The sequence below is a fragment of the Peromyscus maniculatus genome, chromosome 2 (assembly GCF_049852395.1).
Source record: "Peromyscus maniculatus bairdii isolate BWxNUB_F1_BW_parent chromosome 2, HU_Pman_BW_mat_3.1, whole genome shotgun sequence".
NCBI lineage: Eukaryota > Metazoa > Chordata > Mammalia > Rodentia > Cricetidae > Peromyscus > Peromyscus maniculatus.
The window spans coordinates 135,592,630-135,605,881 of record NC_134853.1 but is presented as its reverse complement, the minus strand read 5'-3'; the positions used below and the strand labels follow the sequence as shown (position 1 = coordinate 135,605,881).

Genomic DNA, 13,252 nt, shown 5'->3' with positions numbered 1-13,252 from the left:
TGAGTTCCAAGACAGCCAGGACTACACAGAGAAACCCTATCTTGAAAAACAAAACAAAACAAATAGCTGAGTGTGTCGGCACTTGCCTTTAATCCCAGTACTCAGAAGGTAGTGGCAGGGTGTGTCTCTATGAATTAGAAGTCAGCCTGATCTACACAGTAAGTTCCAGACCAGCCAGAGCTACATAGTTAGATCCTGTCTCAAAAAAATCCAAAGGATGAATTAAATATTTCTCAAAAGAACAGCCCTATTGAGCTATAATACCTTGCAATAAACTGCTCCTTTTTACTTCCCCTCCTCCCCTTATTTTGAAAGTGAGCCTAACTTAGCCTGCTTGTATGTATGTGCACCACATGCATGCCTGGTGTTCTCAAAAGTCAGAAGAGGAGGCTGGAGAGATGGCTCAGTGGTTAAGAGCACTGACTGCTCTTCCAGAGGAACTGAGTTCAATTCCCAGCACCCACATGACAGCTCATAACTGTCTGTAACTCCATTTCCAAGAGACCCTCAGACAGACATACATGCAGGCAAAACACCAATGCACATAAAATAAAAATAAATAAATTATTTTAAAAAATCAAGCCGGGCGGTGGTGGCGCACGCCTTTAATCCCAGCACTCGGGAGGCAGAGCCAGGTGGATCTCTGTGAGTTCGAGGCCAGCCTGGACTACCGAGTGAGTTCCAGGAAAGGCGCAAAGCTACACAGAGAAACCCTGTCTCGAAAAAAACCAAAAAAAAAAAAAAAAAAAAAAAAAAAATCAGAAGAGTCAGAAGATGGCTTTGGATCCCTTGGGACGGGAGTTACAGATGGTTGTGAATCACCATGTGGATGTTGGGAACCAAACTTGGATACTCTAGAAAAGCTTCGAGTATTCTTAGCCAACTCTCCAGCTCTATATGGGGTGTGTGTGAGTGTGTGTGTTGGAAATCAGTGTGTATGTGTGTAGTGAGATTTTTCTTTGTGCCACTGGCTCACAAATAAGGACACAGAAACTTATTAATTGTGAAAGTTTGGCCTTAGCTTAGGCTTGTCCTGTTGGCTCTTATAATTTAAATTAATTTGCTTTTATTAGTCTACGTTTTACCATGTGGCTTTTTACCTTTCTTTTATTCTGTATGTCTCCCTCCATGTCTCATTGGTGCCTCCTCCGCATCTCCTCTTCCTTTCTCTCCACGAAAATCCTGCCTATACCTCCTACCTAGCTACTGGACATTCAGCTTTTTATCGCACCAATTATAGCAATACATTGTCACACAGTACACAATATCCCACAACATCTGTGTGCTCAGAACATGCAGGTGAGTAGGCTGATGTATACCCCCATATGTATTTCTATGGAGGCCAGAATGGGATGTTAGGAAACTTCCTTTATCGCTCTGTGTCTTATTGCCTTGAAACAGGGTCTTTTGATGAACTGGAAACTTGCCTTTTCCTCTAGGCTGGCTGGCCAGTAAACACTCATGATTTAGCCCCACCCCCACCCCACCCCCAATGCTGGACCTATAGACATGTAGAGCCATGCCCAGGTTTATGTAAGCACTGGGTTTTTGAACTCAGGTTCACAGGCTTGCAGAGCAAACAGTCTTGCCCACTGAGCAAGCTTCCTAATCTTTCCTTTATTTTCTAATAGATTTGCTTAATTTTTTCCCTCAGGTTCCTGTGTCTCAACCTCCTTATTAGTGAGAATCATGTGTCAGCTATGCTAGTCACCTATGTTCCCTTTTTAAAAATATGTGTTTGTTTTTACTTTATTCATATGGGTGTTTATTTTGCCTACATGTATGTCTCTACACCATGTACATGCATGCATCATTGCCCCTGAAGACCAGAAGAGGGCGTCTGATACTCTAGAATGGAGTTATTCTAGATGGCTCTTAGCCCCCATATGCGCGCTGAGAATTGAACTTGGAAGAGCTCTGAGCAGCTATTGCTCTTATCATTAAACCATCTCTCCAGTCCTTCCTTCCTTCCTTCCTTCCTTCCTTCCTTCCTTCCTTCCTTCCTTCCTTCCTTCCTTCCTTCCTTCCTTCCTTTCTTTTTAGGCAGGATCTATATACTCCAGGCCAGGCTGGAACTTACCATGAAGTAAAAAGGGATGACTTTAGTCATTATCTGCATGTGGCACTGAACATGTGCAGGTTTATTTAGTACCTAAGTTTGAACCCAGGGCTTCATGAATGTTAGGCAAGCAATCTACCAATCAAGCTACATCCCCAGCCTAATTCCTGCCATATTCAAGAAGGTATAGTTCCTGGAATGTAGGATTCTGCTTTATTCCTTCATAAGTTGTTATATAAGTCCTGTCTAAATTGCTGCTTCCTTTAATTTCCTGAGTGACAACTGTCTATCCTTCCAGAAAGCTTTCAGTACATGACAGTTATCGTTAAATATCTGTCCACTGGATGAATAAATCATGCCTTTATGTACATGGTACAGAGGATTAAACTCAGGGTCATTTTTTTGTTTTATTTTGTTTTTTGTGTTTTTTCGAGATGGGGTTTCTCTTTGTAGCCCTGGCTATCCTGGAACTCACTTTGTAGACCAGGCTGGCCTGCAACTCATGGAGATCTGCCTGCCCCTGCCTCCCAAATACTGGGACTAAAGGCGTGCACCACCATGCTTAGCAAACTCAGGGTCTTGTACATGCTAGGCAAGCACTCTACCACTAAGTTACAGAAAGCATTTCTTTTTTTTTTTTAAGATTTATTTATTTTTTATGTATACAATGTTCTGTCTGCCTGTATGTCTGCAGGCCAGAAGAGGGCACCAGATCTCATTACAGATGATTGTGAGTCACCTTGTGGTTGCTGGGAATTGAACTCAGGACCTCTGGAAGAACAGTCAGTGCTCTTAACGTCTGAGCCATCTCTCCAGCCCAGAAAGCATTTCTTTTAAAAAAAATAGGATCTTGCTGTGTATTCCAGGCTGGCCTTGAATTCACAATGCCATAATGCCTGGCTAACTCAATCACTTCTTCCCACTTTTAACAGAGCATTGTTTGTGGGTGACATGTGCAATAGCAGTCTGTAAAATCAGGAAATGAAGAGAGGAAATCAGAACTGTCCCATGACAGGCTGTCTGCTTCCTTCGGTGGTTTTTCCCCTGCTTCGTCAGCTCCTCTGCCCATCCCACTCCCTCTCCTTCCTTCCTCCTTTCCAGCCACAGTCCAGTGGTTTTAGCTGGCTGTAGTCTTCTCACTGCCTCACTTCAGCATGGATCTTTCTGGCTGATTCCTGCCCTGATACCAGGACATCTCCGATGCCAGTAGCTGTAGCTCTACATAAAGGTGTGTGCGTATTTACATGTGTGAGTGTGCCTGCGGGTGTGCCCTCATGTAGAAGGAGGAAAATTACAGCCTACATATAGAGTCCTGCATTCCTGAATCATCCTGACCTGTCGGGCTAAGTCGCACTTTAAAGGAGGAGAGTAAGAGAGAGGAGGTGGCAGCTCTACCCAGGCTACTTTACAGAAGTCTAAGCAATAATAACAAATAATAACGACTATAATTCAATTCCTACTAGTGCTCTTTTTTTTTTTTTTTTTTGAAACAGGGTTTCTCTGTTTTGGTGCCTGTCCTGGATCTTGCTCTGTAGACCAGGCTGGCCTCCAACTCACAGAGATCCACCTGGCTCTGCCTCATGAGTCCTGGGACTAAAGGCGTGCACCACCACCGCCCAGCCCTACTAGTGCTCTTGATTGTTTCATTTGACCCCAAAATATATCAACACAGTTTTTTTTTCCAAATTTCTTTTTATTACTTTATTTATTTCGGGGTTTGGAGACAGGCTTTCAGTATGTAGCCCAGGCTGGTCTTGAATTTGCATTGATCCTTCTGCTTCACGTAATATTTTTCTAAGGTTATCTATTTTATATGTTTGGGTGTTTTGCCTGAATGTTTGTCTGTGTTCCACATGTGTGTAGTGCCCTCTGAAGAGAGCATTAGATCCTCTGCAACTGGAGTTACAAATGATTGTCAGCTACCATGTGGGTGCTGGGAACCAAAGTTGGGTCCTCTGCAAGAGCAGCCACTGCTTTTAACCACTGACCCATCTCTCCAGCCTTTTTTTTTTTTTTTTTTTTTTTTTTTTAACAAACCCACTGAGCTCAGTTTGTGTTGCCCATACACTTAATGGGCATGGGCCTTCCACTGGAATGTATTAAATGTGTGGAACTGCACCCTTAAAGAAAACTGACTCCCCTTCCCCCAAGAGCCATCAACTGTCAATAGTTCCTCAGTTAGAGGTGGGTGCTTATGAGTCTCTTTTTCCTGCGGGGGAGAATATTGAATGACTTGGTCTTATGCAGACAACCACAGCTAGTGTGAGTTCATGAGTTTAGCAGTCCCTTCCAGAAGACACTGTTTTATTCCAATTCTCCCTGACTTGTAGCCCAAAACAATCTTCCCACCTGTTGCTTCAGCTCCAGTGGGTCTGACTTCCTCTTCTGGCTTCCACGGGTACTTGGACTCATTCATACACACCCCCATGCAGACACATCTAAGTATAGACAAACAACAGTTTTTAGGCAGGCAGAGCTCTATGAGGTCAGCTTGGTCTACAGAGCAACCTCCATAACAGCCAGGGCTACACAGAGAAACCCTGTTTCAAAAAAGAAACCAGTTGTGGTGGCACATGCCTGTAATCCCAGCACTTGGGAGGTAAAGGCAGGCGGATCTCTGTGAATTAGAGGCCAGCCTGGTCCACAAAATGACTTTCAGGACAGCCAGGGCTCTTACACGGAGAAACTCTGTCTCAAAAAACAAAACAAAGCAGGATTTCTGTCTGTCTTGGTGATGCCGGACATGCTGGTGTTAGAGGGGTTCTGTCAGTTCCTGTCTTCTGGAAATAATTCAGCTGAGAGAGCAGACAGATTAAGCAGAAGTTTATTTAGCAAGTCCAAGAAAGCCTTCCCAAGAGAGATGGAAGTGGGCTATCCCAAATGAGGGATGGTAGCAGAATGGGTTCTGCATTGGAGAGTTTTTTAAGTGACTGTTTATGAGGTAGGTGGCATATTTATGGGGTAAAGATAACATTTTCCTCCAGAATCATGGTGGACTGGATCTCTCTTTTAGGGTGTTTTACCTCATGGTCTTTTTTTTTGGTTTTTTGAGACAGGGTTTCTCTGTGTAGCTTTGCGCCTTTCCTGGGACTCACTTGGTAGCCCAGGATGGCCTCGAACTCACAGAGATCCTCCTGCCTCTGCCTCCCGAGTGCTGGGATTAAAGGCATGCGCCACCACCGCCTGGCCCTACCTCATGGTCTTTTAAGTAGCTCACAAAGAGAGGACTAGGGGCAAGGTCACAAGGTAGTGAAGCCAAGGGGTTCACTACCTCTTTAGTACCTATGGGGATGCCCTGATGCCTTATTTTGTAATGGCACAACCTATCTGCAACTTCAAGGACTGTTATCCACCTAGGAGCGTTCTCACGGTCAGGAGACACAGCTCCCGAGGTATAGTGGCAGCTTTCTGAGTGACTTCATACCTAACTTGATTTCGAGACCACTCTAGGTCCCATGATTGATCTCATAACTAGCTCTCTGTTAGTACAGTTTGTCTTTCCAGAATTAAGACATGTTGTTGTTTCCTAAACTTTGCTTTGTCATAAAGGCCAGGCAATCCAGGCTGTGTAAACAGGAACACAGCTTGTGCAGTCTGTAAGACGCCTTCTCTCAGCTCTATACTCATTTCTGTGTTCCCGATGTAGGCCTGTAATTCTAGATCTTGGGAGGTAGAGGCAAGAAGATCAGGAGTTCCATGCCAGCCTCAGCTACATGAGACCTTGTCTCAATAAAACAAACAAGGACCAGGCTTGGTGGCCCATGCTTTTAATCCCACAGTTTGGGAGACAGGGGCAGGCAGATCGCTGAGTTCAAGGCCATCTCGGTCTATATGGTAAAGTAGAGAAAAGAGGATCTGTGACACTTGCTGGACAGCCAGCCTAGCCAGTTGGGTGAGCTCCAAATCCAGTGAGACTCTCAAAAACCATAAGGTGGAAGGAAATGCTGACTTCTGGCCTCTACACGTACGCATCCTATCGGCAAAGGAACACATACCTACACACCAAACCAACAAGAAACTGCCTTCCATTTCCACTCCAGCCGGTAGAGGTTATAGGGAGAAAGAGGTGGAGGAGAAAAAGCAGTCATCCATTGCAGAGTTCAGCCTTGCTTCTCTGTTGTGAGATATTTGTACACTGTGTGAAGAGAAGGCTAGGGAACAAAACTCTAGTTAGACGGTCAGCCGCCTGACTTGTGATATGTGTGCTTCTCTTGTTCTCATGCCTTGCAGTCATGTCTTTTCAAATAATAATTTATTTAACTTTATCTTTATGCGTATTGGTGTGAAGGTATCAGATCACCTGGAACTGGAGTTACAGACAGGTGTGAACAGCCATGGGGGTGCTGGGAGTTGAACCCGGGTCCTCTGGAAGAGCAGCCAGAGTTCCTAACTGCTGAGCCATCTCTCCAGCCCCTTACAGCCGCCTCTTATTCTGTGTGTATTTGGGAATGAGACACTTTGGTTCCAATTTCTAATTTTTGTATTTACTATCACTGTGGAGGTGTATGCGTATGGGAGGTGCACAGTATGCATGTGGAGGTCAGAGGACCCCCGTGTGGAGCTGGTTCTCTCCTTACCTGGGTAAACTCTAGAAAAACAAGCTCAAGCCTTCAGGTTTACACAGGAAGCAGGGTTACCCGCCCTGAGCCATCTCACCAATATCTCAGGCACTTAAAAATAAACAATTTCGGGGTTGGGGATTTAGCTCAGTTGTAGCGCGCTTGCCTAGCAAGCGCAAGGCCCTGGTTCAGTCCTCAGCTCCGGAAAAACAAAACAAAACAAAAACCAATTTCATACTTGCATCCATGGTCATGTTCCCTCTCATCATCCCACCCCCCCACCCCACCCCCCACCCCACCCCCCACCCCCCACCCCACCCCGCTGCCGCCGCCGCCACCGCACCCCCCACAGCATGTCTTCCTCCCACCTTTGCGTCCCACCTTTGTTGTGTGTGGAACCCACTGGTGCCAGCTGCTGGAATATTGGCTTGCTCTTGCCCTCAGGCACTTCTTGAACCACTGAGGGTACTTCATGTCTGATGATTTCAACCTTGTACTCCTCCAGGAGCACCAGGGCTGACTTAGAACAAAGAAACCACCAATGGTGTGTACTTACTAATCTATTAATCAAATGTACATACAGGTTCCCTTTACAGTTTGGAGCACAGATGTATCTTTATAATGCAGAATATAAAAGTGCCCTTTGATCAGGGGCATATGTCTGTAGTACCAGCAGGAGGCTAAGGCAGGAGGCTGTTGAGTCCAAGGCCAGGCTGGTTGAGACCTTGTTACTAAAAAACTAGAAAAAGGCCCCAGGTGCCAAGACAGACAAGCCAAGTTTAGTCCCCAGGTTATATATGGTAAATGGAGAGAACCAACACCTGACATACACATACACAAAACAAAAATGACAATACAATTAAAAATTAAAAATAGGATACCTCACCCCTTTAACCTTGCATTCAGGAGGAGGAGGAGACAGACTGATGTTTGTTAGCATTGGTCTTCAAACTACCTAATGCTGCCACCCTCTAAAACAGGTCCTCATGTTGTGGTGACCCCCACCCATAAAACAATTAAGTTGCTACTTCATAACTGTAATTTTGCTGCTGTTATGAATTGGTTTTTTTTTTTTTTTTAAGATTTATTTATTTATTATGGATACAGTATTTTGTCCACATGTATGCCTGCACGCCAGAAGAGGGCACTAGATGGTTGTGAGCCACCATGTGGTTGCTGGGAATTGAACTCAGCTCTTAACCTCTGAGCCATCTCTCCAGCCCTGCTGTTATGAATTGTAATGCAAATATCTAATATGTAGGATATCTGACCCCTCACAGGTTGAGAACACCTGGGCTAGTTGGAGGCCAGGCTGGTCTACATACAGAGTTCCAAGCCAGCCAAGGCTACATAGTGAGAGACCTTCTCTCAAAAACAACAAACAAAACAAAACAAAATGAGAACTTTAATGCATATGGAATCAGGGAAAAGACAACAAAATGCCTGCAAGAATCACTCACTCTGGTTTAAGGAACGCTAAGATGGGCACTGAATGCTCTCCATTTCCCACCATCTGTGAGCCCTTGAAGGCTAGGGGTGTGGCTCAGAGGCTTCCCCAGCACTACAATAAATAAATAAAAATGAACAGGGAAACCACACATGGTGGCTCAGGCTTGTGATCCTAGCAATTAGGAGGCAGAGGCATGCAGGGAGCCGCCATTTTAGATGGCGCCGACTTCCTGGTAGCCCAGCTGTAAACAACTCCATATTTGGCTATGCTCCTAGGACTACGTGTCCGGAGGCCCGCGCATGCGTGTATATGGTAATTGGCTCTATGTCCTCAGCCTATCCCGTGGCTCCCTGTGCTCGCATTCTGGCGGGATCCAATCACGGACTGACCCGTTTGCTTGAATCCTCATATAAGCAGCTGCAATTTAGTTCTTAGGGCCCCTCACCTCCAGCTCTCCCTTAATCAAGAGGCGCTCCAATAAAGTGTGATCTGAGAAGAATCCTCGAGTGGTGGTCGTTCTTCCTCACTGGCCGAGGAGCTCGCCGCAGAGGCAGGAGAATCTCAGTTAAAGTCTACACAGGGAGTTTCAGACCTGCCGGGGATACATAGTGAGATCTCTTCTCAAGAGGAAAAATTAAGGCAGGAGTTTGCACGCCTCTAATCCCAGCACTTGGGAGTCGGAGGTGAGAGGATCTCTGTGAATTCGAGGCCAGCTTGGTCTGCAAGTTCCAGGACAGCCAGGGCTCCACAGAGAAACCCTGTCCTAAAACACTCCCTGTCCTAAAACATCCCCCACCCCATGCCCCCAAAAAATGTGTAGCCCTGGATATCCTGGAACTGGCTCTGTAGATCAGAGATCTGCCTGCCTCTGCTTTCCAAATTCTGGGATTAAAAGTGTGCACCACCACTGCCCACCTTAAAAATAAATGAAATTGGAGCTGGAGAGATGGCTCAGAGGTTAAGAGCACTGGCTGTTCTTCCAGAGGTCCTGAGTTCAATTCCCCAGCAACCACATGGTGGCTCACAACCATCTACAATGAGATCTGGTGCCCTCTTCTGGCCTGTAGGCTGAACACTCACTGTATACATAATAAATAAATAAATCTTAATAAATAAATAAATGAAATTAGTAAAAGGAGCATCCTTTCTATATATGTAGCACCTCAAGTCCTTAGTTTTCATCATCAACATGATTCTAGTTAAGTCCAGGTATACTCTGACAGATCACAGCTTGTTAGGGTTTAGTTTGTAGCTGTGTAAGACTTTCTTATCCTCAAAGACTCAGGGGAACACGTGTTGTCTTCATGGGCAGGTTGGTCCAAAGTTTCTGACTCCGTCAGCAGAACAAGCAAGCCCTTCTCCCCCTCCTCCTCCCCCTCCTCCTCCCCCTCTCCTCCTTCTCTTTTTCCTCCTCTTTTTCTTATCCTCTCCCTCCTCCCTTTTTTCCCTTCCTTCCTTCCTTCCTTCCTTCCTTCCTTTCTTTCTTTTCTTTTTTTTTTAACACAAGGCCTCAGCTATATAACTCTGACTGGCCTGGAACTCCCTATGTATACCAGGCTGGCCTTGAACTCAGAGATCTGTTTGTTTCTTGAATTCCTCCTGGAGTTGAAGGCATGTACCACTACGCTGTTTTATTTTATTTTTCTCATGGTTTCCCTTTCCTTCCTATGTCTCCTTAATTTTTCCGGGTTTTTTTTTGGGGGGGGCGTAGAGATAGGGTGGGGAGTGGGGGCACGTTTCCAGGGCACAATTTCTCTGTGTAATTCTAGCTGTCCTAGAACTCACTCTGTAGACCAGGCTGGCTGTCTACTCAACGAGATCCACCTGCCTTTGCCTCCCAAGGGCTGGGATTAAAGGCGTGAGCAAGAATCATTTCTATGGGGCTGGAGGACTGACTCATCAGTTGAGAACACTTGCTGCCCTTCCGGAGGACAGGAGATCTGTCCCCAGCATCGAGTCAGGAGGCTCAAAACAACTTAGCTCCAAAAGAGCCAACACCCTCTCTGGTCTCTGCAGGCACCTTCATGTATGTAGTATACATACCCAAACATATGCACATGTTAAAAAGTTTTAAATTATTTTTTTATTTTTGTTAAAAATGTAAAAGAATTACTACATTTATTTCCGTGTGTGCGTGTTTATGTCGGTAAGTGTGTCAGAGTGTGCATGTGGAGGTCGGCAGACAGCTTATGGGAGTCAGTTGTTTCCACAAGGTACATCCTGGGCTTCAGACACAGGTTCTCAGCCTTCGCTGTATGTGCGTGGTCGGAACAAGAGCAAGGCTCAAAGGCAACTCCATTCCAGCTCCCTCCCCTCCTGGGAGCACTTGCTAGCTGGAATAGCACCTAAGTCAAAACAATATCAAACCCAAATGTCCTAGTTGAACATTAACACTGTGTGGCTGGATAGGAAGGAACTCAGCCCCCTCACCTCAGATCTGACTAAAATCCTCACACATTAGAGAAGTCCACTCTTCCCTGTGATGAGAACCCTTCTCAGGTTTATTCTGAAATGAACGTGTCGCTCCTCCAGAGCCACCTTCTCTCTCTTCTTACATTTGGTGCCATGTGTGAGGACAGGGGCTTGGAGCAAAGACCTCTTTGCAGTCCAGAAAGCATCAGGTGCTGGCAGCTCATCTCAGGCATAACTCCTAGACCCTGGCTTTCATTCTGTCCTCCCCTATCCTTCCTCCCAGCCTCACCTTTTGATTGCATGATTGTCTGCTTGTTGGGACTTCCAGGTCCAGGCCAGGGTGACTCTACAGACACCCAAAATTACATGCAGTGTTGTTTAGCATGTCTGAACCTCCGAGTGCCCTCTGGGTAATCATCAGGAGATTTCTCTCTCTTGCTTCCTTTCTTTAGCTTCTAAGGACCTGGAGTCTTGCCTCCTGTGCTCTCACCCACACTGGACTCATATATACCCCTATAAATGACACAGGATCCCTTCTGTCTTCTGTTTCCCCTCCAAGGTGCCTGTGAGACAGTCCCCTGGGCACTGCCCAGCTAGAAGCTTGGTGTGGTCAAGGTCTGCTGCCATTGCTTCGTGCCCTTTCCTCCCTCTCCCAGAGAGGTTCTGCTGCTGCCCGAAATCCTCCTGGGCATGCTGAAATCCAGTGGGGCTGGAATCCTCAGACCACCCTGGGCTCCCCTTAACAGCATGGGGTCCAAGTTTTTCAAAATTAAAGCTTAAACTTCCTCCTTTCTAAACTGTGCCTCAAGGGTAAAGTGATTACTCAGCCTGGTTCCAGTTTAAACTGACCCAATAGCTGAAAAAATGGGGTGTTTGACTTCCAAATTCTCAAAGATCTTGATAACATCGTAGAAGAACCCAAAATGACAAGCAGCAAGAAATTTCCTATAGATAGACTTTTTCTACTTCTTTTTATCTTTCTTTCTTTTTTTTTTTTGTTGTTGTTTTTGTTTTTGTTTTTTGTTTTGGTTTTTCAAGACAGGGTTTCTCTGTGTAACAGTCCTGGCTGTCCTGGAACTCATTGTGTAGATCAGGCTGGCCTTGAACTCACAGAGATCCTCCTGCCTCTAGCCTCCCCAGTGCTAGGATCAAAGACATATGCCACCACCACCCAGCTCTGCTTCTCATCTTACTCTTTCAGGTACCAATCCCGCTCCCAGGACTTTTACGCTTTTTTTTTTTCTTTTCTTTTCCTCCTCTATCTAGCTCACTGCAGGATTTACCAAATCTCTCTGCCCCTTCCCACCCACAGCCTTAGCTAAGCAATTGTGCCTTGATGCTTCAAATCCAAAGCAACTATCCCAGCTCCCTCTGGGTAGGCTGAGGCCTCTCTCAGTGGATGGACCGTCCTCCTACCCTCAACAGGGCTTGTCTGAGGCTGCCCAACCCCCAGAGCTGATGCCAGGAGACCTTAACTAATTCTCAGTTTAAGACTGGTGCTTCTGACACCAGCCCATCCCAGCTTTGACTGGCTTTTATTTTTTTTTTTTTTTTTTTATTTTTTTTTTTTTTTGGTTTTTTTTTTTTCGAGACAGGGTTTCTCTGTGTAGCTTTGCGCCTTTCCTGGAGCTCACTTGGTAGCCCAGGCTGGCCTCGAACTCACAAAGATCCGCCTGCCTCTGCCTCCCAAGTGCTGGGATTAAAGGCGTGCGCCACCACGCCCGGCCTTGACTGGCTTTTAAAAGCTGGCTTTACTTCCAGTACATTAATTCAATCCATAGACTTCCAAACTGCTCCCCCGGCCTGCAGGGACACCTTTCAGGCACAGCCTCTTCTGTCCCAGCCCTATCCTCTCTTCCCTTGCCTTCCTGCAATACAGCTATCAGCCCAGCCTCAAAAGAAAAAGTGCTCCTGGAGGCTTGGTTAAAATGACCAAAAATAACTGCCAGTTGCTCTTCACCCTACTCCTTTACAGGGACACTCTTGCTAAAGGCTGATACTATCTGCCTAGATATATAAAAGTCTCACCCCTTTTTCCTCCTCCACAGTTAAATACATCATGTTATTTCAACATGTTATAGTGCTTTTACTCACTGAGCCCACTTGTACATTTAATTGATGTACTGGGGACAAGTGGCTGAACTTAGCTTGTTGGGGCTGCTAGGGCCCAGGTTTTTATCTAAAATCTCTGGTAATACTCAGAGGACAGAAATAGAGCTTTGTTAAAGCAATGACATTTTGTTTGTTTGTTTGTTTGTTTTGTTTTTCAAGACAAGATTTCTCTGTGTAACAGCCCTGGTTGTTCTGGAACTCGCTTTGTAGACCAGGCTGGTCTCGAACTCACAGAGTCCACCTGCCTCTGCCTCCCGAGTGCTGGGATTAAAGGCGTGTGCCACCACCGCTCGGCTGCAATGGCAATTATTTTAAGCAGACACTATGTGTCTGTGCTGGTTAGTGTAGCAAGCTTTCTTGTCTAACTATCTTTGGACCACTAGTCCACAATGATGACTCGGAGACTTATTATTAATTATGAAAGCTTAGCCTCAGCTTAGGCTTTTTCCCAACTACCTCTTATAGCTTAATTAACCCATATTTTTTTGAGCTTTATTTCTTTATTACATATACAGTGTTCTGTCTGCAGGCCAGAAGAGGGCACCAGATCTCATTACAGATGGTTGTGAGCCACCGTGTAGTTGCTGGGAATTGAACTCAGGACCTCTGGAAGAACAGCTAGGGCTCTTAACCTCTGAGCCATCTCTCCAGCCCAATTAA

At 45.6% G+C, this 13,252-nt stretch overlaps 1 protein-coding gene across 1 annotated transcript in view; it reads left to right on the top strand.

Annotated features, from left to right (window-relative positions):
* The first annotated feature begins 3,267 nt into the window (after nt 1-3,267).
* Nucleotides 3,268-13,252, top strand: part of Akr1a1 (aldo-keto reductase family 1 member A1) — a 28,944-nt gene continuing 18,959 nt past the window's right edge. The window contains exon 1 of the mRNA XM_076564814.1: nt 3,268-3,287. The gene's annotated coding sequence lies outside the window, so the exon portion shown is untranslated. The remainder of the gene's footprint in view (nt 3,288-13,252) is intronic.